Below are 24926 nucleotides of genomic sequence, written 5' to 3'. Positions count from 1 at the left end.
AGCAATCCCAGTGTATTTAGTTTCTATAGTAATCTGTAATATGCAGAGTGCAGTTTTTTTGGAGAGCTTAAAGCCAAATTTTTTCTTTCCTCTAGTGTTTGGCTCACTCTACTATTAAGAATTTCTCTTACCAACACATTTAGAAACAGAAATATACTTTTTTTCCTTGTCTTGTTTGATTTTGAGGAGTTTGAGATTTCCAGAATAGCAACTCCTGAAATAATAGGTATTTTTTTAAAAAAAGTTTTATCCATCACCAGGTAGCAATAGTTTATTATCACAAAAAACTGTATGCAACAAGCTTTATGTGTTACTGTGTGTTACGTGTTTCAGTGAGATTTGAACTGCTGTGTTTTTACAGTTCCAGTCTTGGTTTATACTGGTATTAGGGAGGTCATAGTCAGGCTTGCTGACTTTCAAGATAAAACGTAACTCATGATAGAGTACAAAAATAACTTTAAAAGTTTGGAGTACAGTAGCACACTGTAGATCGGGGTTACAAATGTAGTAAAAGCAATGTTCCAGTAGAATTTTACATTGCCAAACTATCTGTTCTCTTATTTTGTAAGAAAAGGTAATAAGGCATATGTGAAGGTCGTATAATTGCGGTTGCTATGGGAATGTGCCTTTGGTTAGGAAGTTCCCTGAGTTGTGTGGATTAAAATTTCTGTCTCAGCAATGCATCAGTATAATATTTAGGATAATATCTCTTTAAATTATCTCCCTGAAGATGTTAAGATGAATAGACTGTATTCAACATGAAATAATCTTCTCTGATATAGTTCTTACTGGCATAGTTGCATGCATTGTCAGTTGATCTACCTAAAAGCAAAAATTTCCACTGAGCCCTTTACATGAATTTTTTATAGATTTATTTTTTATAAATTTGTTTTTAGAATGAGTGTTAAATTCTAAGAAAGTCCAGAATACAAGTCAGCTTCCTGACTTAGTGCTTTTTGTAGAACAGCTTAAGCTGTTGTTGTTTTTGAAGACTTCAGACAAAATACACTCTTTTCCCCAAATAAATCAAATCAACTAAGAAATATATTTTAAAAGCAATGCAGAAGAAATGTTTCTAAGTGTTGGCTCCTGAAAGCAATGATACATTCTTAAAAGCTTTTGGTTTCTGAGATTTTCATTAACATTTGAAGTTCAGATTCTTATAGCAGCTCCCATTTATAGGTTCTGCTTCCCCACAACTTGGGCCAAATTTTCAGAACTAAATCTGTGTTTTCATGGATGCTTCTTAACGGTTATCATATGAAAAATAAAATGCCAGCACAGAGTAATTCTCATCAAAATTCTTACAAGACAGTTTTTTAAAACAATCCCTTTTGAAGATTCACTTGTGATTTCTGTTCTTGTCCCTAAATCTAGTCCTTAGAGGCTTGTGTTGATACATGGTGAGGTGTGAGTCTGTGCTGTTGGCAGAAACATGCTGTGCATAGAAATATGACTGTTCGCTGGGTGAGACCTCCATCCAAGAACTGCAAATTTCGTTAGCTGTAGTTCCACTCTCTATTAATAAGGGGTGGCAGCTGGTCCTGTCATATTCTGGGTTACTACATTAACAAGGTGACCTTCACAAAAGCATTCCTAATTTAATATTTCAGAGAGAAGTAATGTAAATATAATCCATGAAAATTAATTATGTGCATGCTTTCTCTATTACTTTGCATCATGGGAAGCTATACATAATGCAGAGTAATAGAACAATGTAGGCAAAAAATGAGTAAGTTATGTGGTGGGTTAAGCATTTTGCTTTCTCTGATTGCCACTCTGCATTGTCTTCCCCAAGGCTGCTACATTGTTTCTTCATTGTTATTGCAAAAGGAATTTAAAAATACCAGGAAATGATCACCAGGAAAAAAAGGTGGAGAAATAAAAGGCGAACAGCATGTAGGAGAAAACGTGATCCTTGGGAATGGGGGAAGTGAGAATCTGATGGCAAGTCAATTTTCCTGACTAGCACAATGCATGGTATTTCACACTGTGTACCAACACTCCACTGAGTTTAGCTCATGCCGTTGTTCTGAAGGCAAAGGCAACTACTAGGCTTGCTCCTTCCTCCTTTACCACTAGTGAAAAATCTGTGGTAAAGATGGACAATAGTCTGTATTTTGCCACCAAGTGTAGTTTGAAAATAAGTAGCAAGAGTTTTGTGACACCTATTGCTTATAAATTCAGCAAACCATCAAAACAATGGAATTAAGTTTTGTCCTTTGAGAACTTTGAAGAATCTAATTTGCCAGCAGGAAATACATATGGACAGTTGTATCCAGTAGTGGCAGCTGCAACATAGCCTTTCTTCAACAGTTAGACTTCTTGGTACAAGATATGACGTCAAAACCTAAAGATATCAAAAATGGTATTTATTTTAATGGCAAAAAAGCCTGGCCAAAAATATTTTTCATCAGTTCTTAGCAGCAATATATAGCACAGATGCAATAACAAGTACATGGTGATATGTACTCTATGTTAAAATACAGCAGACTTGGATTGAAATGTATGAATGCTTCCATTTCAACACAGTCTTTTGAGGAATAAGATACTGCTCAACTTGAGTAAATTCATCAGAATCTGGTCCAAAATGAATGGTCACAAGCCTGTAGTTTGAATTTTATGATTGCTGGGGTAGACTAGTCTCAGGATTCAGCCTGCCGCTTTGTGCTTGGAATTTTGTATTTTCATTTAGGATTCTGTGTCTGAGATGTGGCAAGAAACACTTGCGCATATTTTACAGCAAGTGCTGTCTGGACACTTCAAAGACTGCATTTTGAAAAGATCAACATTATTCTGTAGAAATAATCAAGCTTGGCACAGTTTTATGAACTTGAAATTTTTCCCTAGAGACCATGATTAAAAAATGCTACAATGCTAACTTTTCCAGTAGATGTGGTGAAGTGGACTGTTTGTGAAAAAAGGTATTTTCCATGTGAATTATGAAACAAGAATCCTGAGCCATAGGTCCGATACTGCTCACAATTGATCCCTTCTGGAGGCTTACCCTTGCCAGCTTCCTTGGGGCTATATTGGGTCCTATTAGAAACTGAGACAGATGAATCTCCGAGGTTCTTTGTAACTTTGATAGCTGTGGAAATTCAGCCAGGCAGTCCCTAGAATCTGTACTCTTCATTGCTCAGGCACTGCTTTTGTATTTGTGGAGCTGGGATAATCTGGAAACTTTGACTGCAGTCTCTGCAAAGGATTACCTAATCCTCTGTAAAGGATTATCAAGATAAATCTTAATTTCTGGTGTTGGCTATGGAACACTGCAGAAATTGTCCAAACCTGTGTAACCAAATGTTTGTAGTAATCTCTGTGCAGGTGCTTTTCCACCCAGGAAAGATTTTAAAACATTTCTTCTGGCTTATTACAGTCTTTATTCAGGAGTTTGAAATGAACTATGGACCATTGCCTGTAGCCGCACATGCTAATGCAGGGTCTTCATAAAGAAGTTAGTGCAGTTGAGACTGAGGTGAAGTGATTCCTTTTCACCGTGATCTGGCACCTTTTAAACAACCTGTGTGCTATTGATCAGTGTAACAAAACACTTGCCCTATAGCCTTTTATCATGCTGTTGTTCAAAACCAAATTTGCATGCACAGGACTACTAAATTACATATATTTAATGTATTAAAATGAGTCTAGAAATTGTTCTAATTGGGCAGCTAAGGTTGCATACTAGTAAGATAAATCCCTGTGCAGAAAAAAGGCAGCAGGTTAGCTGTCTGCTCTATTCTTCATCCTCTGAGTGTACTGTATTGCAGCAGCCTCTGGCAGGCATAATTTCCCTGGCTTTTGCAGACAAAGTGGAATTTAGAGTAGCTCTGAAGCTGCTCTAATTTACATCAGAGAATAAGTATGTTCAGTCTGTCCTCGAAAGGCTTTTTGTTAGTGGGTCAAAGTAATCCACTTTTTCTGACCTCTGGGCAAAACCTTTTAAAAAATATGATAATTTCAATTGTTTGGGCTTAGTTGTAATGAATCTGTTTGAGAAACTGTAAAATGCCTTATAAAAATAAAGTATGAAGTCATCCTCAAATATTAGTCTTTCACTTCCATTTTTCAAAACAAAATACTGCAAAGTCTCTGCATGAATGGCATATCTAGAAGAGTTGGGAAATGGGTATATTGCTACAGCCATCCTTACCGTAAGATACAGCTGGGACCAACCCTGTTTTCGGTTTTACAGTTCAGATTCTGTGCGTGTGTCTTTGTTAGTATCAGAGAGGGAATGAAACTCTGGCCTGAATTGTTCAGATTACGTGTGTGCTTACAAGCATCAGAGAGGGGATGAACTGTCCCCTGAATTGTTTTCCTTTGCTATGCGAATGACAGTTCATTTATATTTTCTGGTTTTGTCTATATCCTCAAGCGAACACTTCTTTGATTTTCAATATGCTATTGGTTTTGGAAAGGTCTTTGAATGAACTCTGACTATCAGTATTTCTTTTAAGGTCTACCACTTTGGGCATCCGCAAGTGGAGCTGGATGAAATCACTAATAACTTTCTAATCTAATTATAGACTGAAGTGTCTTGTCCCTTAGATATACGTTATCTAAGTACTTCAGCTGTGACTTCAGCAAGTGAGATTTCCAAAGACACGTGAGTATGAGAAGATTTAGTAACAGAGTAGAGTTGGCTGAGTCATAACTGTAGTCCTATTAATTTTGGGTGGGCTATAGCATATAGCACACAGTTTGGTGGGTGATTCTCTGTTCCAGCGAGAGAAGGGGTGAAAGGAGAAAAAGCCAACAGACAGGATATCTGATCATATCTGCAATCCCTATTTGAATCTGTTTGTAAGATATTGTAGCTAAAAACATCTTTTCATACCAAATGGTTTCTGTTTTTGCTAGCACTACACTTTAACATATTTTTAAATTTTCTAATCTCTATATCATTCTGAAGGGTGCTGAATGTCACATTAGAAACCAGTTATTTACAAGTTTTTGCTGACGTTATGTGAAAGTGTTTTGTCAACTTCTTTAATTTGCTTGTAAACAAGTATTTTTATCAATGTTAGAGTGCTGTTATTCATGCCAAGTTGCACCTGCCTTTCCACCCATTTCCATGCCTGCAATATTCATGGACAATTAACTATGCACAAGCAGCTACAGTTTCAGGTGTATTCTGCGTCTCCACTGAAAACTGGGCCATTCAATGAAGCTAAGATTTCAGACTTATCTTATAAATACTAAGAGCCAGAATGTGGTCTCTTTGCTTGCTCTTGATTTGTCCCTTCCTCTACTTGTAATGCTCGAGAGACACATATATGATGAAACTGTATAGTTGCTAAAAGTATAACATATACTAACTTCACAAATTACTGTTTGTACTTTACTCTGTTCCCTCCACTTCTGCAGGGAAAGAAAAAAGTGCAAAACTTGCAAAATGTTGAGTGTTTAAGAAGTGAGATATGCTGTCACCTTCTTTTGCCTGGAATGAGACATAGGAATGACCAGAGTCTCCAAGGAAGCATTCTGTACAGGTATATTGGAAACACTGGAAACAGTACTCAGACTATTACGCCTAAGAACTGAATCCACTTTTCTTTGACATATACTATAGCAAAGCATAACTTATCATCTTATTCTGTAATATTTTTATACCATTTAATAAGTAGAACTCTGCATTATTTGGTTAGCTATGTGAATTGTGGTGTAAAGGGCCCTAAATAAAGTAATTTAATGGCTAACTGTAGAGGATCTAAAATCATACTCTAGTGTCATATTACTACATTCTATTGAGAAGTATTGATAACAATCAAATTTTGCTGAAGTTAAAGGCAGTTGCAAGCAGTCAGTATCTGGAGAACATACAGAATCTGATCCTTTACACCTGCTTATATCTCTAGCTGTTATGTTGAGAGTAATTTAAAGGCCAAAGAGGATCTGCCAATGTTTTAAAAGCTATAATTTCTTTTAGCATCCGTGTAGATGTGGTGCTGTCTACTTAACTAAGTGCAAAAATAGGAGCTTCTCATACTTCTTATTCTCAGTTTCTTGGCTGAGATCTGCCTTTGTAAAAATCACATAGTAACTTGCTCCTTTACTTTCTCTGCTTGTGTGGTAAGGGTGAACTTAAATATGTTCAGTAGACTGCAATGGAAGTTTCACGTTTCCTTCATCCTTTCTGACTTTTGGCTTGAATGGTATTAAAATAGAGAAGAGGTAAACCTCTCACTGGTTATGTGCTAATTCTTACCCTGCCTGCAAGGGAACATGTAAGTAGTAACATAGCTGACAACTCCAAGGCATCTCATCCTGGATCCAGCTTCTGCCAGTTGCCTCCTGCTAGCTGGTCTGCACACAGGTCTGGTACAGGTCTTTTGCTCTGCTGTCACATCATTTCATCACAAAGGGAAAGCATTCTTATCTTTTAAATACACAATCTTTCTCTATTATGGAGAACTCTTAGTCCTTGGAGATAAATAAGCAGAATGTAGTAGTGCCAGTACAATACTAACTCACAAAATATTTTCCTAAAAGAACAAACACAGCTCTAACATCTTGGAATTTATCCATGTTGCTTCTGCAGTTCTGAAGTTCTTACAGCAACTTTTAATCTTTAGGTTCAAAATTGTTTGGGTGTGCAATACATCCTGGCAAATACTTCAGTTTATTTGTGTTTTCATTTAATTTAGGGTTTATCTAAATTTTATTTTAAAGTCCCATGGTCAGGATTGCAAGTAAGAGATGTCTTTTCATGGTCTGAAACAATTATTTCATAAAAATTTCATGATGGAAAGCAAGGACATCTTCTGGCCCATTGTTTCACCCTCTGCTTGCATTATATTCAGTGTTACTTTCCTCAGATATCATACCAACTATATTTTGATTAAATATCCCATTAGAAATAAATGTATTGTGTTTTTGGTAGTAGAACTGACTCTTATTCTTCCACTGAATTTGGACTAAAGCTGTCAGATCATGTAGAGAGCTATCCAAAAGCAATGAAAACAAATCTGTTGATGTCAAGTATGTGTGTGTTGCCACAACATTGCAACATTATCTGTTTTTAACACAGAGTAACACAGTGGCACTTCATTAAGAAGATAGATATAATATAGACTACATATAAACTGGATGAATAACTATAGAAAATCAAATATCTTTGAATAAAAAGGATCTCAAGTTTAAATAAATGGCCCATGTCTTAATATTTCATTGATTAAAGAGGCAGGCAAAATACACTGAAGACTGAATGAAATGCTTAGTGTTACACAGAGGTTTTTTCTTTTTTGCCTGAATTCAGGAGAATGGTTAGATGCATTTTAGCAATATTCACTAAAATCTTTTTTCAAAGGGGTATCTCCTCTAAATGATAAACTTTGTTGCTGTCTTTGCCAAAATATTGTAACAAGCGTAATCAGCATACCATTGATAGCCAGCATACTGAAATCAATGACAGAGGTGATACTTCCTGAAGAAATGTTGAAGATGAAGTATTTATGTTCTCAAAATGAAGAGGCCTGTCCAGTAAAACTCTAAATTCTCATCATTTCAGACAGTTTAAGTTTTGCAAATGGGTGGAAATGGAAATTATGCGGTTCCCATTATACAGGGGAAGAGTGGTGGCAGAGGGAACAAAATCCCCAAGGGATTTTTAAAATCTGACCTTCAATTGCAAGCAATGGGAGGTAGCTGTGAGTAACGTCCCTGTAAGTACATTTTATGTATAAGCAGACAGAAGCATACGTTAAGCTGAAATTTGATAAGCATTAATCTTCAGCAGTAATTAACAAAATACCAGAAGATCTAAATGAAAACCTGAGATGTTTGTTATGCTTACATAACATCTGCAAGCATCATTCTCTTGTGCTGTTTTAGAATTGGAAGGTGCTTTTTGTAGTCCTCATGCGTTATATAGAATCATCACTTATTCACCAGTCAAATATCAGTATAGAGCAGCATAACATAAAGGTGGTCTAAGAACATGATAATTGGGGTGGAGACGCAAGCTCAAAACTGTCATCCCAATGTTGCAGAGGCTTGTATGTGTATTTGTTTGAACTCCAGAATCTGCCAATCGCTCTGGCTGTTATACTTTCAGAATAAGTTCAGTGTAGACAAAGTCTGTGTAGAATTATGGCTAGATAGCCTCAAAAGAGTGCTGATCCGCAACACGGTGTCACTTCTCACAGCAAGTGATATAGACAAGCACCAGTTGTCAGAGAGAGTGAGAAGAGTCAGATAACCTGATCAGCGGGAAAGTGTAATGGAAACCATTACCTGCTGCCAGCTGCCGCAGGGCAGTATAGAGCCCCAGGCACTCTTGGATATCGTCTCCATGCAGCCCGCCCTTCAGAACAAGTCACTGTCTCGGCAGTCACCACAACACTGTTGCCTGATGAACTGAAGGAGGAATGGATGAGTCTGAATCAAGTATTTTCTTGGTTTTACTGGGATGTTTGCTTTGTGAATAGCTACAGCAGATTAGATACAGAAATCTACTTTTTAATATAAACCAATGCAATAAATAAATGGAAAACACTGCTTCATTCACCAAGGTTCATTAACGCAGTCAAGGTTTCAGCATGTTGCTAATTTCTTCGACTGCTTGATCAAATATTTAGCTGTGATATGTTCTACACTAAATTGCTAATGCTCATATTAAATATGCTTTGTTACTGGTTTTTGAAAACCTCCCACCCTAAGGTTAGTCAATTTATTATCTAAAAATTCTTTGTGCTTTCAAAATAAAATATATAAAAAAAAATTTAAACTCACAGTAATATAGTTGGCAATGTGCAGCTAAATCTGCTCCCAAAATGGAGGAGATTTTTCTCCTTATAGATTCAGAAAGACAGAATCACAGAATCACAGAATCACAGAATAGTAGGGGTTGGAAGGGACCTCTGTGGGTCATCTAGTCCAACCCCCCTGCCGAAGCAGGGTCACCTACAGCAGGCTGCACAGGACCTTGTCCAGGCGGGTCTTGAATATCTCCAGAGAAGGAGACTCCACAACCTCCCTGGGCAGCCTGTTCCGGGGCTCCGTCACCCTCAGAGGGAAGAAGTTTTTCCTCATGTTCAGACGGAACTTCCTGTGCCTCAGTTTGTGCCCATTGCCCCTTGTCCTGTCACTGGGCACTACTGAAAAGAGCTTGGCCCCATCCTCCTGACACCCACCCTTCAGATATTTGTAGGCATTTATAAGGTCCCCTCGCAGCCTCCTCTTCTTCAGGCTGAACAAGCCCAGCTCCCTCAACCTCTCCTCGTAGGGGAGATGCTCCAGTCCCCTCACCATCCTCGTAGCCCTCCGCTGGACTCTCTCCAGTAGCTCTTCATCCTTCTTGAACTGGGGAGCCCAGAACTGGACACAGTACTCCAGATGAGGCCTCACTAGGGCAGTGCAGAGGGGAAGGAGAACCTCCCTTGTCCTGCTGGCCACACTCTTCTTGATGCACCTCAGGATCCCATTGGCTTTCTTGGCAGCCAGGGCACACTGCTGGCTCATGGTTAACCTGTCATCTACCAGGACATCCAGGTCCCTCTCCGCATAGCTGCTCTCCAGCAGGTCCACCCCAAGCCTGTACTGGTGCATGAGGTTGTTCCTCCCCAGGTGCAGGACCCTGCATTTGGCTTTGTTGAACCTCATCAGGTTCCTCTCTGCCCAGCTTTCCAGCCTATCCAGGTCATGCTGAATGGCAGCACAGCCTTCTGGTGTATCTACCACACCTCCCAGTTTGGTGTCATCAGCAAACTTGCTGAGGCTACATTCTAACTCTTCATCCAGGTCGTTGATGAAGAAGTTAAACAAGACTGGGCCCAGTACTGACCCCTGGGGGACACCACTTGTCACCAGCCTCCAACTAGACTCAGCGCCGCTGATGACAACCCTCTGAGTTCTGCCATTCAGCCAGTTCTCTATCCACTTCACCGACCACTCATCCAGTCCACACTTCCTCAGCTTCCCTAGGAGCATATCATGGGAGACTGTGTCGAAAGCCTTGCTGAAGTCAAGGTAGACAACATCCACGGCTCTCCCTTTGTCTACCCAGCCAGTCATGTCATCGTAGAAAGCTATCAGATTGGTCAGGCATGATTTCGCCTTGGTGAATCCATGCTGACTACTCCTGATAACCTTCTTTTTTTCCACTTGCTTCATGATGGCCTCCAGGATAAGCTGCTCCATCACCTTACCCGGGATGGAGGTGAGGCTGACCGGCCTGTAGTTCCCTGGGTCCTCTTTCTTGCCCTTTTTGAAGATTGGAGTGACATTGGCCTTTCTCCAGTCCTCGGGCATCTCTCCTGTCCTCCGGGACCTCTCAAAGATGATGGAGAGTGGCTCAGCAACGACATCCACCAGCTCCCTCAGCACTCGTGGGTGCATTCCATCGGGGCCCATGGATTTGTGGATATCCAGATCACTTAAGCGATCCCTCACACAGTCCTCCTCGACCAAGGGAAAGTCGTCATCTTCGTAGGCTTCTTCTCTTACCTCCGGGGCCTGGGATTCCTGAGGGCCAGTCTTAGCACTGAAGACTGAAGCAAAGAAGGCATTCAGTAACTCTGCCTTCTCCGCATCCTCCGTCACCAGGACACCCCCCTCATTCAGCAGCGGCCCCACATTGTCCCTAGCCTTCCTTTTGCTGCTGATGTAGTTGAAGAAGCCCTTCTTGTTGTTTTTGACATCCCTTGCCAGCTTCAATTCCAGGTGGGCCTTGGCCTTCCTCGTGGCATCCCTGCATGCTCTCACCACGTTTCTGTACTCTTCCCAAGTGGCCTGTCCCTCTTTCCACATTCCATGGACCTTTCTCTTCTGCCTGATCTCCGCTAGAAGCTCCTTGTTTAACCATGCAGGTCTCCTGCCTCCTTTGCTAAATTTCTTTCTCAGGGGGATGCATTGCTCCTGTGCATGGAAGAAGTGTTGTTTAAAGAGTGACCAGCACTCATGGACCCCCCTGCCTTCGAGAGCCCTGGCCCACGGGATTCCTCCCAGTAGCTGCTTGAAGAGGGCAAAGTCAGCCCTCCTGAGGTCCAGGGTTTTGATCCTGCTTATCGCCCTGCTTCCTCCACGCAGGATCCTGAACTCAACCATTTCATGGTCACTGCAGCCGAGTCTACCTCCAACCTTCACATCCTCCACCAGTCCCTCCTTGTTTGTTAACACAAGGTCCAGCAGCGCGCCTTTCCTTGTTGGTTCCTCCACCACTTGCATCAGAAAGTTATCATCGATGCTCTGTAGGAACCTCCTGGATTGCGCCTGCCTAGCTGTATGGTCTTCCCAGCTGATGTCAGGGTGGTTGAAGTCCCCCATGAGAACCAGGGCCTGTGACTGTGAGGCTGCTTGCAGCTGCCTGTAGAAGGCCTCATCAACCTCCTCCTCCTGGTCAGGTGGTCTGTAGTATACACCCACCGTAATGTCACCCATGTGAGCCTGTCCCTTAATTCTAACCCACAAGCTTTCAACTCGTTCCTCATTTGCCCCAGGCCAAGCTCAATGCATTCCAGTTGCTCCCTCACATATAGAGCAACTCCCCCACCTCTCCTTGTTGGTCTGTCTTTCCTAAAGAGTCTGTAGCCATCTATGACAGCATGCCAGTCATGCGAGTTGTCCCACCACGTTTCTGTTATGGCAACCAAGTTGTAGCCGTCCTGCTGTATAATGGCTTCCATCTCCTCTTGTTTATTGCCCATGCTACGTGCATTGGTGTAAACACACTTGAGCTGGGCTGTCAATCTCACCCCTGGCCTTGGCACTCCAAGCCTAGGCTCATCCCTAGTGAGCTGGGCAATATCCCCTTCCCCCTTCGAACCTAGTTTAAAGCCCTCTCAATGAGCCCTGCCAGCTCGTGGCCAAGAATTCTTTTTCCCCTTTGTGATAGCTGAGTTCCACTTGTTGCCAGCAGGCCCGGTGCTGTGTACACCTCCCCATGATCAAAGAAGCCAAAATTCGACCGATGGCACCAGTCCCTGAGCCACCTGTTAACCAGGTGAGTTTTCCTGCCCCTTTCAGTGCTGTCCCCTGCCACTGATGGGATGGAGGAAAACACCACCTGCGCCCCTGATCCCTCAACCAGTCGCCCCAGTGCCCTGAAGTCCCTTTTGATGGCCTTGGGACTTCTTTCTGCTGTCTCGTCCCCGCCAACCTGCATTACCAAGAGGGGGTAATAATCAGAAGGCCGCACCAGACCAGGGAGTTTCTTCGCAACATCCCTAACCCGGGCCCCAGGGAGGCAGCAGACTTCCCTGTGGGATGGGTCCGGTCGGCAGATCGGGCCCTCTGTTCCCCTCAGAAGGGAATCACCTATGACAATGACCCTCCTTTTTTTCTTAGTTGAGGCAGTTGTAATTCTTGGGGCTGTCTGACTCGTTCTAGGCAACCCCTTGGATGGAGCCTCACCTTCACCCACATCCTCTGTGGCCAGTCCCTCACATTCCAGAGCCCCATACCTGTTGCTTAAGGGCAACTGAGCAGGTGAGGGAGGCCGGGGGGAGATTCGCTTGCCACCCCGAGCAGGGACCTGTTTCCATTCCCCCCCATCTCTTAGGCCCCCTCTTGCTGCTCGGTGACAAGAGGGTAGGAGGTTCTCTGCTTTCTGTGGAGCCACCTCCTGCTGCCTCTGCCTCAGGGAGGGCAGGGTGCGGCTCCACCAGTCGATCTCCCTCTCACACTCCCGGATGCTCCTCAGCCTCTCCACTTCCTCCTTCAGTTCTGCCACCAGGCTGAGCAGGTCATTCACCTGCTCTCACCGAACACAGCCGTTGTCTCTGCTGTCCTCTGGTACGAGCGCCAGGCTCAGGCACTCCCTGCAGCCAGAGACCTGGACACCCGCATTCTTGCGTGGGGCCTCCGTCTGGGTCAAGTCATTGAAAAACTTTGTAACAAAAATCCCATCAGTTTTGAACTGATAGCCCAGGTACAAACTTTCAGCCTGATTTAACTTGAAATTGCCTGATAGTAAATGTACAAAACGGCAGGCAAAATTGTCAAAAAGCTTGCAGAGCATGGTTTGAGCTCTTGTCCAAGTAATGCTGAAAAATGAAGGTGGTTGTTCACCCTGTATTTTTTCTTTTATCTGTGAAATATTGCTCTTGGCGTAATTGCAAAGTGAAGACAATTATTCTATAATGCCATGTATTTGCTAGACGAGCACAGGGCTAGGATTCATAGCTGATTCATAGCTGATTCACTCAATTACTGTTTTCAACAATGTTCTTACCAGAGTATTGCTTTCTGGGCACTTAAGAAAACTGAATAAGATTGGATTTTATGCAAGATGAAACATATAGGGAAAGAACCACACCACCAGCACATGGTTATTGGTCTTAAAAAAAACATAAATTGTCAGTTTAACACTTGATGTTTCTTGAATGGTCTGGGGTTTTTGTTGGGGTTTTTTTGTTTGTTTGTTTGTTTTTTTAGTATCAGAAATCAAAGGTGTCTGAAAATTGAAGCACAACCAACATGAAATCTAATAAAGACAGTATTAATTGCCTTTTACATTTTTCAGAATATAGCTGTGGTTCTAATTTTAGGAAAAAATTAATTGCATTTGTTCCAAGCACTACAGAATCACTCCTGATGTACCACTGGCTGAAGAAAATTAGTCAATTCTGCATCTACTGCTAGTAACATTAATTTCTGCCATGGAGATTATGCACTCAGTTAAATATTTCTTATGCTATCTCTTTTTACACATACCCAACTAGGAAAGCAAATGCAAATAAAGCCATATAAGCCTTGTGTCATCTTATGGGACAAAATTCTGAACCTGCAAAAATCGATGGGAATTTTTTGCTGCTGTCTTTAGTGAACTAGGCACCTTTTCATGCCTGATGTTTTTTCTTTTTTTTTATTGACTTATACACTTCACAATATGTAAGGATTGACCACATATTTAACATATTCAACTAACAGAAAAATAGATTAGGGTTGAGACAGTAGTTTGAGCAGTTTATTTAGTGAGAAAATTTTATATAACTTAAATTTCCTTCTGCAATTTAAGCTGGTTACTTGTCCTGTCTACAGTGAACATGGAGTACAGTTTACCTCTATTTCCTTCACAGCAGTCTCTGCTAATTACCTATCACTATGTGAATTCTCATTTTTTTTCTGCATACAGTAAAGAAACCTACCTCTTTCAAGCAGAGGTCATATTTTCTAGATTTCAGATGACCTGAAGATCTTCCCTGGGCTTTGTCCAGTTGCTTCTCATGTTTCTTGAATGGGATGTGGTAAATCAGCTACAGCGTTATAGGCCATGTGGTGAATTTCCGGAGCTTGTAAGATTTAGTTCACGTATTTATGTCCAACACTTCTGCTTGTATGTGACATACCAGCTGGCATATTAGTACAGTTGATTTCCCTCCCTCCCCCCCCTTCCCAGCAGGACAGTTTTAATTCCACTTTCAGCTGCAGATCAAGAATAACTCCATATTCTTTTTTTTTTTTTTCCAGAAAAACTGTCATTGCTATACTGTATTTTCATAGCTGACTGAAAATAGCACTTTATACTCGTTGCACAATATTGCATACATTCCAGAAAATGTCTTTGTTTTTTCCAAGACTTTTCACACTATTTCATCAGAAGAGAGCCTTACACTTCCCGACAGTACGCCAACCTTTTTTTAGATCTGCAGTGCTATCAACAACAGTAAAAAATTTAGCTAGTCTTTATTTTGTGGCTCTAGGCAAAATGAAAGTTGACTTGGCATTGAGAAGATAACATTGATTCCAGCTGAATTTTTCTTTTTAACCATACAGAAAATCTGCCAAACAAATGGAAATCCCCAAAATGGAGCATGGAAGATAATGTCCTCTAATTTTCAAATCAATCCTGGCTAAATAGTAAGGCCGGTTGCAGGACATTGTCCAGTGCTTGCTAGGAGACTGCCAAGGAACTGCTAAATTAGCTGATGATTACATTAGTTTATCCAGAAAAGCTGCTGATTCCCCATGAAATTGTTCATATTCAGTACTTCAGCTGCTGGAGGAAGAAATGGTACACCTGTGCAACTAACACAGATACACAGCTGCTATGTTTCCCAGTCCAGGGACTGTTACTTTTGGCATCTAAATGGGATGTAGATAGGGAATTAAGTAAATTGACGGTTCCTTCAAGAGGTGCAGTGTAAATACCTGTTGCCTAATAAAACAAAAATGAAACCAGAATAGAAGAAGCATTTTATAATTATAGAATCATAGACTAGTTTGGGTTGGAAGGGACCTTTAAAGGTCGTCTAGTCCAACCCCTCTGCAATGAGCAGGGACATCTTCAACTAGATCAGGTTGCTGAAGATGGGGGCTACAGCTGAGGCATCTAAATGGCTATCTCTTCATTAGAAATGTTTTGGTCTTTAGGCACAATATGTGTGGGTGCTGTGTGCCCAAACTGATTCTGGGACCAGGTGAATGGAAAGCAGTGGAGCAAAGTTTGGTGGCTCTTAATAATCGATAGAGAATGACAGACAACGGTTGAATAGTTCCTGCATAGGCATTATTTTGCAGGAATAATGCAAATTTAGTTATGAAGTATTATATACTTATGTCTTCTCCTTAGCCAAATATTATGAGTAAATTTACCCTTTGTTCTTTGATAATAATATTATTTTCATGAGTAGCAAAATATACAGTGTCCCGAATTGAATGTGAACAGTTTTCACAATCTCAGTTGCTTGGCCCTTTAAATAACTCTGCAATTCCTTTCAAGGGGGCTAGCCACAATATACAGAAAAATTTCACTTGTAAATCATTTGCGTTGTCTCTGTCTATGGGGTATCAGTAGTGGGACAGCTTTAATGGAACGTCGCACCTGATCACTAATATAATGTGTAGGAATGTATCAAATTTTAGAGTTTTTATTTGCTCTAAACATATTTTTTTAATGTATGTTGCTAACCCAAGAAACAATATATGCTGCAACATTGATTATATCCCTGTGTTTGGTTTGGACCTTGAATTTACTGTTCTAATTCTTTTCTAACTCATTGTCAGCCTATGATTTTTTCAGACTCAGAAAACTGAACGGAATTGTGGAAAAGCACGACTGTGCTTCTCTACCCTCCTGCATCCTGAGGGAGCCTATGCTTGTACACTTGTGGTCTAATCAATGGGACTGCACTTATAAGCTCAGAATCAGTTTGGCCTCTTAAAACTCAATACTTGTGTGATGAACAAAGAACATGAATAATGAAATATATGATGCCTGTGTATGTGGTAAATGAGCAGATTTAAGAACCAGAGTAGTTTCACGGGCAATACGCTGGAGATGAGGTGTCTCTGAAATACCTTGTTGAAGATTTTCCTTTACTTTGTACTTAAGGTAATGTGTTTGTCTGGAGGTTTGGAACAATTCTCGTTATGCTTGGAATTAACCTTTCATTCAGCTATGCAAACTGAGAGGAAATGAATAAATATTGACGAAGAACGAGATGGGTATTTTGTGTTATATCAGGTGCACAGGAGACACTGTATGTTGCTGAAATAATTACTGTTGGCATATATGCATATTTGAAGCACAAATGGGAAAAACTGAGAAAGTCCTAACTAGAGGTTTCAGCTGTTTGCTGACAGGTGGCTGCAGATGCCTCTCACCCTTAAAAATGTTCTTTACATTCTTAATGCTAATGCATTTTTTTTCCTATGGAAAAGCTTATGAACTGTTTAAATTAATGACACCATTACTCTATTTTGTTTCTTCAAATAGCTGTGTTATTCTTATAAAATACCTTCGCACTTTCCTTGGATGCTTGTATTTACTCTTTTGAATTATTATTTGTTAGATATTTTTGAAGGTTTGTAAGCTACTTTGGCATGGTTAAATTAAGAGAACTGGAATCCTTAATAGTTATTCTGTACAGACTGAAATGTTGTATAGTTGGTGAACCAGCTGAATACTTCAATATGGTCTTTTGATCTACTGAGGGATGAAATTGAAAGGGTTGCTATAGAAATGTGAATGTTTATGTCTTAAGATGAATATATTCTAATGAAAAATGAACAGTAGGCCAATTTTTGCACTCACATAAACTTCAGAAAGTCATAGTCATTCAGTGGGTAGTACATATTTATTAGAATTTGAATTTTGGAAGCAGATATTTAGCAATACTTTTTTTTTTTTGCATTTGGTTACATACTGTGAATTAAAGGCTCAGGAACTCACAGGAGGTAAAGTGACACTATCATGATACTGCTCCTTTGGCTTGTGCTAATTCCCACCAATTAAGCATTTGACGTAACGCTTTCTGTAGAGTTCAGCCCCCATCACCAACAATTAGATGTAACACTGGATGCAGTTTCTGGAGGTCAGATATAAACATTTCAACAGCCCAAAAGCCTTTATTGATGCGGTATTTGAGGTTTATCTCCTGATGAAATGCAATTTATGCTTTCACCAGTAGGGGAGTCAACATCTCCTAGACAGGCATTAGTAAAAATGCTAGATTCGGTAATTAAGTGAATAGTAAAAGCCAAAATTTATCACACTCCTGCACTCTTGTGTTCAGCCATGGGAGGATAGCCAGAGAACATTCAAACTAGTTCCAAAATTGTTATAAAGTTGCTTCTCAGTGTCATTCAAAAGTTAATATTTATATATGGTACTTTTCCTTTACAAAAATTCTTACAGCTGTTCTAAGAATATTAATGATATTGCTTTGCATGCTCTTATATTTGAACAATTAGAATAATAGGATAAGTTTGTGAGATGTGTGCAGCAACAGAGGTGCTTTTCCAGAGGTACCAAAGCAGTGCTTTTATACAGCTGTTTTTTATGGCTCTGATTCCTTGCAGGGTAACCACGCCAGTTTAAGGAGTCAGTCCTGTATTGTTTCTGTACGTATCTGGCAATTATTTTATGAAGTCATATGTAACTGTGACTTTCTTCTTTGTGGAAAATAATTTCCAAGTATTCAGTATTTGAGTTCCAGAAATCAGGTTTGCCAGCTGAAAAAAACCTTTCTGATCCCTGTGCAGACAGTATAATGGATTTAAGAGATTTCACATGGACTACCAAGCATCTCTGCTCTTTTGTGTGCTGTAGCGTTCGGCCAGTGTATCTGTTAGCCACTCTCCTAATCCTGTAGCTTGAGCATACACTCGAACATCAAGTTTATGACCTAGTAGGAAAAACCTATGGTCTACTGCAGTTGCATAACAGAAGACATGCTTCTCTTGAAATTATGCTTTAATGTGTGATATTGCACATATGTGTACATGCTGCTAGAAAGAAAAAAGCAGAAGTCCTCAAGGACTTGCTATGATGCAGCCATATGTAGAAGGATCTTTTATAAAATGCCTGGCTTTTGAATCTGTCAACAGACTTACAGCTATTATTCTCAATGACTGTGAATTTTCAAAACACTTCAGATGCCTGTGAAAACAGGCAATAGTTATCAGTCAAGACTATCTATCCAAATAATATTTCGGTCTCTCCCTTTTCTTCCAAATGTTGGTGGGGAGGGAACAGAATTGAAACTTTTTAAATTTTGCATGGAATGCTATTCTGTTATCTTTCAAACATTAATTGGATTGCTATTGAGCTTCTGTAATGCTCATTTATTTACTTTGTTTGGAAAACCTGCATATTAATTTTAATCTGTATCTTTAGAAGTGTATATATATAAAAACAAAAAAACACATTTGCAATTTACATTTGGGATGTCATCATTTAGCAAGTGAATTTGAAATACAAGTCTATGAAATATCACAGGTAAAATGCCAATGTGAATGAAGTCTATTCTCCTTTCTCAGTTAGGGAATAAGAACATCAGATGTTCAGTTACTTATTTGGTTAGAAAACTAAGTGTGGAATGTTTCTGCTACAGTCCACTCAAGGGAAGCTTTTCCATTGACTTATTATGGGATATAACTTCAATAATTCCTGTCTGCTGTAAGAAAGCGTCTGTAAGAGACATGTAATTACAATAAACTGTAACTGTCTCCACCGGTCTGTCTATGTAGACAAAAGATGATTTGTGTAGTATATCCCAAAAGTTAATAATTGTACACATGCTGTACAGCCACAGCTATGAAATGTAAATATAATTTCAATTCCCAGAAAAACATGTAGGCATTTTTGAAGTTTGACACATTATTTATTTTTAATCCATGCTTAAGAACGTGGTGTGTTTCACAGAGACTTCCAGACTTCCAACATCTTCACATCATTTGATGAGGTGTAACAAAATCTTTCACCATCTACAAAAAGTGCCTTTATCATGTAGAAGCAGAGATGTGCACAGAGACTATCAGACCTACTCTGGTGACTGTAAATCAATGTTTAGCTGTAGGAAAGTAGGGAACAAAGAGTTTTTAGAGTCTTTATTGATCTACTGAAATATGAGTGAAGTGATAATGATACAAAGCTGTGTATCATCCACTGTCCTCATAGGACAGGAGGAGCAAGAGGCAGTGTCTGTGCGATGAGTGGTGTGGCACGGCACATGTATGTGGATGGCTATTCTTCATCAATTTATCTATATCTGATCAGTTGTGCCTTTTGTAGCTCTCAGGTTCCATGTATAAACAGGAATTGAAGCGAAGGCATAATTTATTTTCTCTTCTTTCTTCCTCTTATTTCTTTCTTCTATACAATGACATGGGAATTCCAGTTTGTAACATCTAGCGTACATCCATACTGCATGTAAGGAAACCTGCCCTGGAGAGGCTAACTATGGCTTAAGGAAAAACAACAGGACTCGGGGTAGACTGGAGGTCACGAAGGAAGGAAGAACAGAGGGGGTAACCTACCTGATGTCTTCAGTTTGCTGTATGAGGACATGGTCGCAAAGCACTCCTTGTTCCATAGCTAAGGCAGATACACATCCTCCTCTTTATTATTTTGTAGAAGTGAATTTTAAATTGGCTAAGTCTGTCATGCACTCTATATCAAAGTACAGAAATGCAGGAAAGACACTACACAGTCGCATAAAGACGGAACTAGTGCTGGCAGTGGAGAGTGCAGGAAAATCGGGTTAATTAGAAATGGATTTTGTTAGAGAAAACATTGACTGAGCCTGGATTTATTCTGGTTTCTGTTTGACACACAACACTGTAATTACTAGCCAGATTTAAAGGAATCAAAGTAAACATTGCCAAATATTCCTCCTTGCGATTTGATCAATAGAATAATTTTATTGTCTATCACCAGATATTACATAGCTGAATACACCCATTTTTCAATCATATTTAATATTTCATGGAGGGAAAAGTAAAGAATATAGCTTGTCTCTCTGTCTACTCATATAGCTATTGTAAATTTCCCTTTTGTTTTTCCATAGATGAAAAATGATTGTGACACTTTGACTTTTCAAAATAATTTTCATGTAATCTTCTAAAGAAAGCCAAGTAATTTAAATGCATGCAGCTACTAAGACTTCTAGTTCAAAGAAGGGAAAAAGCAAGCAAGTTGTGAAAAGAATAGATACAGTAGGTGGCAGTTTTTTCTGACTACTTTTAATACATTATTTTTCATTCATGCTGTGACAGTTTAAATTTATGTATGGTCATACTGTCATTGTAATGCCTACCCATCATAAATGCTGTACAAAGGTCAGAATAGAAAAATGCCACATCTTTAGGAGGGGAGGATTATGAACATTTTTTTGAGCCCAAGTACTGGTGAAAATAATCTAGATTTGCTGTAGTCACAGTCAAAAATACTCTCAATTACAGTTTAACTATATATTTCGACTAAGTCATTTCATTTAACAAGACACCTTGTAGAGTAAATTAGCTATGTTAATGGAATACATAAAGTAATCGCAGCTGATGATTTTACAGTGCACTGAATTGAATGAATCGACTTCAGTATTAGTTAACCTTCACTGGACTTCTGATTTTATGAATATGATGTTACAGTCAATTTAATATATTTGTCTTATTTATCCCTGTGATCAATGCTGTTCAGGGTATGGAACTTCAGGTTCGTGTTTCTACCTATACTATGATGCTATGTAGCTATCAGACAACTTTCTCTGCTTCTCCAATACTTGAAAAAGGCTCAAATAAGTGCCAAGACATATTTATCCTACGTATCCAACATTTATTTGATAGCTGTAAGATTCTGTATTACTTCCTGGCATGAACTAGGATAGGTAGAAGAATGTAGACAGTTGCTTTAATTCAGAAAAAGATGGTAGGCATTAAACGTTGGTAGTTTTTAACTGTAATATCTCTGTGGGTGTTCTGTTCAGGTAGTGATTCTTTATATCATTGAGTCTTGTGTTGTGTTACTTCTGGCTGTTGGGTATGGCAAGAAAATAACTTCTCCACAGCCAACATGCGATCTCTTCAGGTCTAAATTGAAGGTGTTTGTGGTGCTATTTTGTAACACGTATGATGCATAGTAATCAGAAGCTATTAATTCTCTACAGTTTTCCTGTTGAGGGCAATGTAACTTCTTGTTTCATTATGAACTAGGCATGGGTGTGGGGCTAGGAAATACAGCTTATACTGGACTTGGCAAAAGCAGATTCTGTTCTTTGCTGCATCCTAATCTTCACTGATTTGCTTTGAAATAACATTGAAAATATAAAGTTTGATGTATCTGATCACCTAATCATCTTATCAGCTGCTGCACTTTTGTTTTTTAGTAGTCTTCTGAATTTGGAAACTGTTGAAGAAAATGGTCTAAAAGCAGGTCCATCTAGAACAGTATAAGGCAACCTCAGGAAGGAGAGGGGTGGTCCTGAAATCACACACACTGGCACATCTCTGTTTCGTTTCTCACATAGTGTTTTAGAGACTAAAGCTCCATTTCTTTAGCTCCACCAGCACATATTATTGAATTGTTTTCTAGGCTCAACAAATAATATAGGTTTAAATTCGGGTATGATGCTTTTCTACTGCTTGAATAATCTGATTTATTACTGTACATGGTGTTCCTGTGTGGTATGATGTGCTCTCTTTCATTGTAATTTTCAGTCATGTGTAATCTGAATTCCATAAAAGCATAAAAATCTACCATTTCTGTCTTATTGACACAGTCTTGAAAACAAACTAAAAATCCCCCAAACGGTAATTGAAAATACTTGTTGCTAGCAGATGTGAAGAAACTGGTAAAGTTTGTCTGAGTCTAAATGTAGCCACATATAAAGACAGAGTGTTTGAAATTGCTATAATAGGTAAGAAAAGGCTGTTAAAGTCAACTATCAAAATGAAACTACAAAGGTACATGAAAAATATAAAACGTGAAACTTTTAACTATGGGAAGGTCAGCATAGAAAATGTCGTAAGGAAACTCCTCAGAAAGCTGAAGACTTACACTAGAGTTGTTAAATGTACATCCACAGACTTTTAAAACCTGCAGTCTCTGCAAACAAGTATTTGGCTCCAAATGTTTGTCTTTATTCATGCAGAAAAGGCAGACTGCTTGTGCAGCCTCCACTACTGCATTATTGGAAACAAAACGCTCTGTCTGTGTTGGTACTGAATTGAGTATTTTCTAAGGTCACTGAGGTGAGCAAATATGCTTAGAGAGAAGAAAGAATAGCACCAAATCCAATATTTTCTTTCCAGAATCCCCAAAGTCATCAGTGTGTCAAGCATGCAGTTAGCAGCACAAAGTCTGAAGTCCATACCAGACTGGAAAATGGCTAAATACAAAAAAATTGCTCCACATGAGGTAAATTAACTTTCTCTGCGAATTTTCTGGCATTCTGATGGGCAATTTCCATGAAAGCAAATTAAAGGTCTCAATCATAGTGAAACAAATGCAATATTGCAGAACACATATACATTTAATGACATCTGAATATTGAGTCTGCCCCCTCTGATTTTGAGGGGTGATGAGTAAATCTTGATTTGTTCTCTTTCTTCTACAGTCAACAGGGAATATTTTCCTGTTTCAGGTTATGTCCTGAGTGAGTACAGGTTTGGCTGGCTAAAGACAGAGAAGTATGCCAGGATTAGGCATGCTCGTTCCTTTGGCCCTTGAGGGAAGCTGTGGAAATAGTTATTAAGGTTGAAGTATTAAAGTACAATGTGTAGGCTCAGAGGCAGGACCTATGGGAAGATAAGGTGAAGGCATCCGTGTGCCTTAAAGGCACTCTCAAGGACGTAACTTTCTCGTAGTGTGAGTTATCACCAAGCTCGATTGTTGAGGAGCAGGACAGAGGGTAAGTGAATCTGTGTCTAGTCCCTGAAACAGCGTGTGAGTGACATGAATGGGCTAAGATCTCCTGGAAGAACGTGCTGACAAATTTGCTGTAAGAAGGGATGCCAACAGTTTGCTGCTGGTAGTCCAGAAATGGACTCTTCCACTTACCTTGATGGAAGAATCCCTGTGGATGCTTAAGTCAGTGACTTCTGCAGTTGGAGAGATAGCTCCCTGCCTCTTATCAACATGTGTTTGCCAGTTCCTGTGCAATTTCCAGCATGTTTTGAGTTGCATCTAACTTCTGCCAACCAATGCAATTGTTAGATCAATTATATTCTTCATAAGGTTAAGAATTCCCTTTCATCTGTAATGGCAAACCAAAATTTTCTCCCTTACATGAAGTGAAATATGTTAGCTTTGCACTAGTAGTTCAGAAGTTCTACAAGTTAAATCTCCATGTGCAAGAATGTTTGGGGTGAGAGTGTCTTTTCATGTTTGACCTGGATTTGTTTTAAAGCTCTTGAAATGTTTTACATCTTACATCTGCTCTCTTATCCTTTCAGAAAAATTGTTTCAGAAGAAATTTCTCTCCGTGTTGCAGAAGTTCATACTATCTAACAAAAAAATTTACAAGTTCTTCTCATACATCTTTCCCTGTGCTTATTGAGAACTTTAATTTTCTACCAATGTTCAGAGTATTTTGGGGCAAACCTGACATTATCCCTCATTCTGTATTCCTGACCATTATGCCACTAACATAGCAAGTTACACTGAGAAAACTGCTCATTTCCAGGAGTTTTTCTCATGGTTTGATCTTGCTAAAGTTCTTGAAGATACTTATGTGATTTAAAATAGTATTGTCAGTAACCTCTTGATTTAGGGAGATTAAAAATAATTTCTTAAGAATCATCGTCATTTTGTTGCTAAAGAATGAGCCAAGAATGATAGCTGATAGTTCTTTCACAGACATAATCCCTTCTAGCATTCTTTCTATCTATTTATGCACAGAGCTGCTGATGACTGAATGGAAATAGGATTTAGTGGGATTTAATAATATTCTCGGTAGAAAGGCTTAACTTAATATGCAAGTTCTAGTGGGAATTTTCTTTCCCAAAGATATTTTTATTAGCATTTAGATACTTTAAAGTGTATAAAATAGAGACCCCGTTCTCAAGCACAGAAAGCAAGGCCCATCAAAGTATTATTGTATTTAAAGGTAGACCTTTATAGAAGCTGCATACTAAACTCCTGAAGATAAAGTGTGGGCTTATTTCTTTTAAGACTTTGAAGTGTCTGTTCTCTCGCTCTTGTTATTGATTGCATTTAATACAGTCCAAGTAAAACAGAATGAAATTATCCATAAATGGTCAATGACAAAGAACGATGAAGTAACCATCAGCTACTGGGCAATCATCCTCATATAGCCTGAGCTTCCTCCATATGATGTGTATTTGTTATCAGCAGTGATCTTGAGAATATCTTCCACTTTCCACAAGTGACAGAATTGATACAGCTGCTGCATCCTAGTGTGATAATGCAGACAGAAACTTAGCTGTAAAACTGACTAGATTTATAGGTTTGTACTACCACAAGGTAGCTGTGAAGCCAGTGCACCATCTTTTCCCCCCCAAAGCCTCAGTGATTGTGAACAACACAACTGATACGGTCTAGCAACTTCAGCTTCTGTAATGAATGAGTAGCCTGAGAAAACCTGCTTAGTACATCTGAAAATTACAGCTGAATGCTAGGATATCATCTCAGACAGTATTGTTGTAAGGGATACTGATGGAAGGGTTCTGTAAAATTGAAAGAATGGAAGAATTTTTAGAATATCAATGCAGTGAAAGCTATGTCTGTCAGCTGAGTCAGTGAA

This window comes from Opisthocomus hoazin, chromosome 6 (assembly GCF_030867145.1).
Source record: "Opisthocomus hoazin isolate bOpiHoa1 chromosome 6, bOpiHoa1.hap1, whole genome shotgun sequence".
NCBI lineage: Eukaryota > Metazoa > Chordata > Aves > Opisthocomiformes > Opisthocomidae > Opisthocomus > Opisthocomus hoazin.
The sequence above is the reverse complement of the archived record's forward strand: the minus strand, read 5'-3'. Positions refer to the sequence as shown.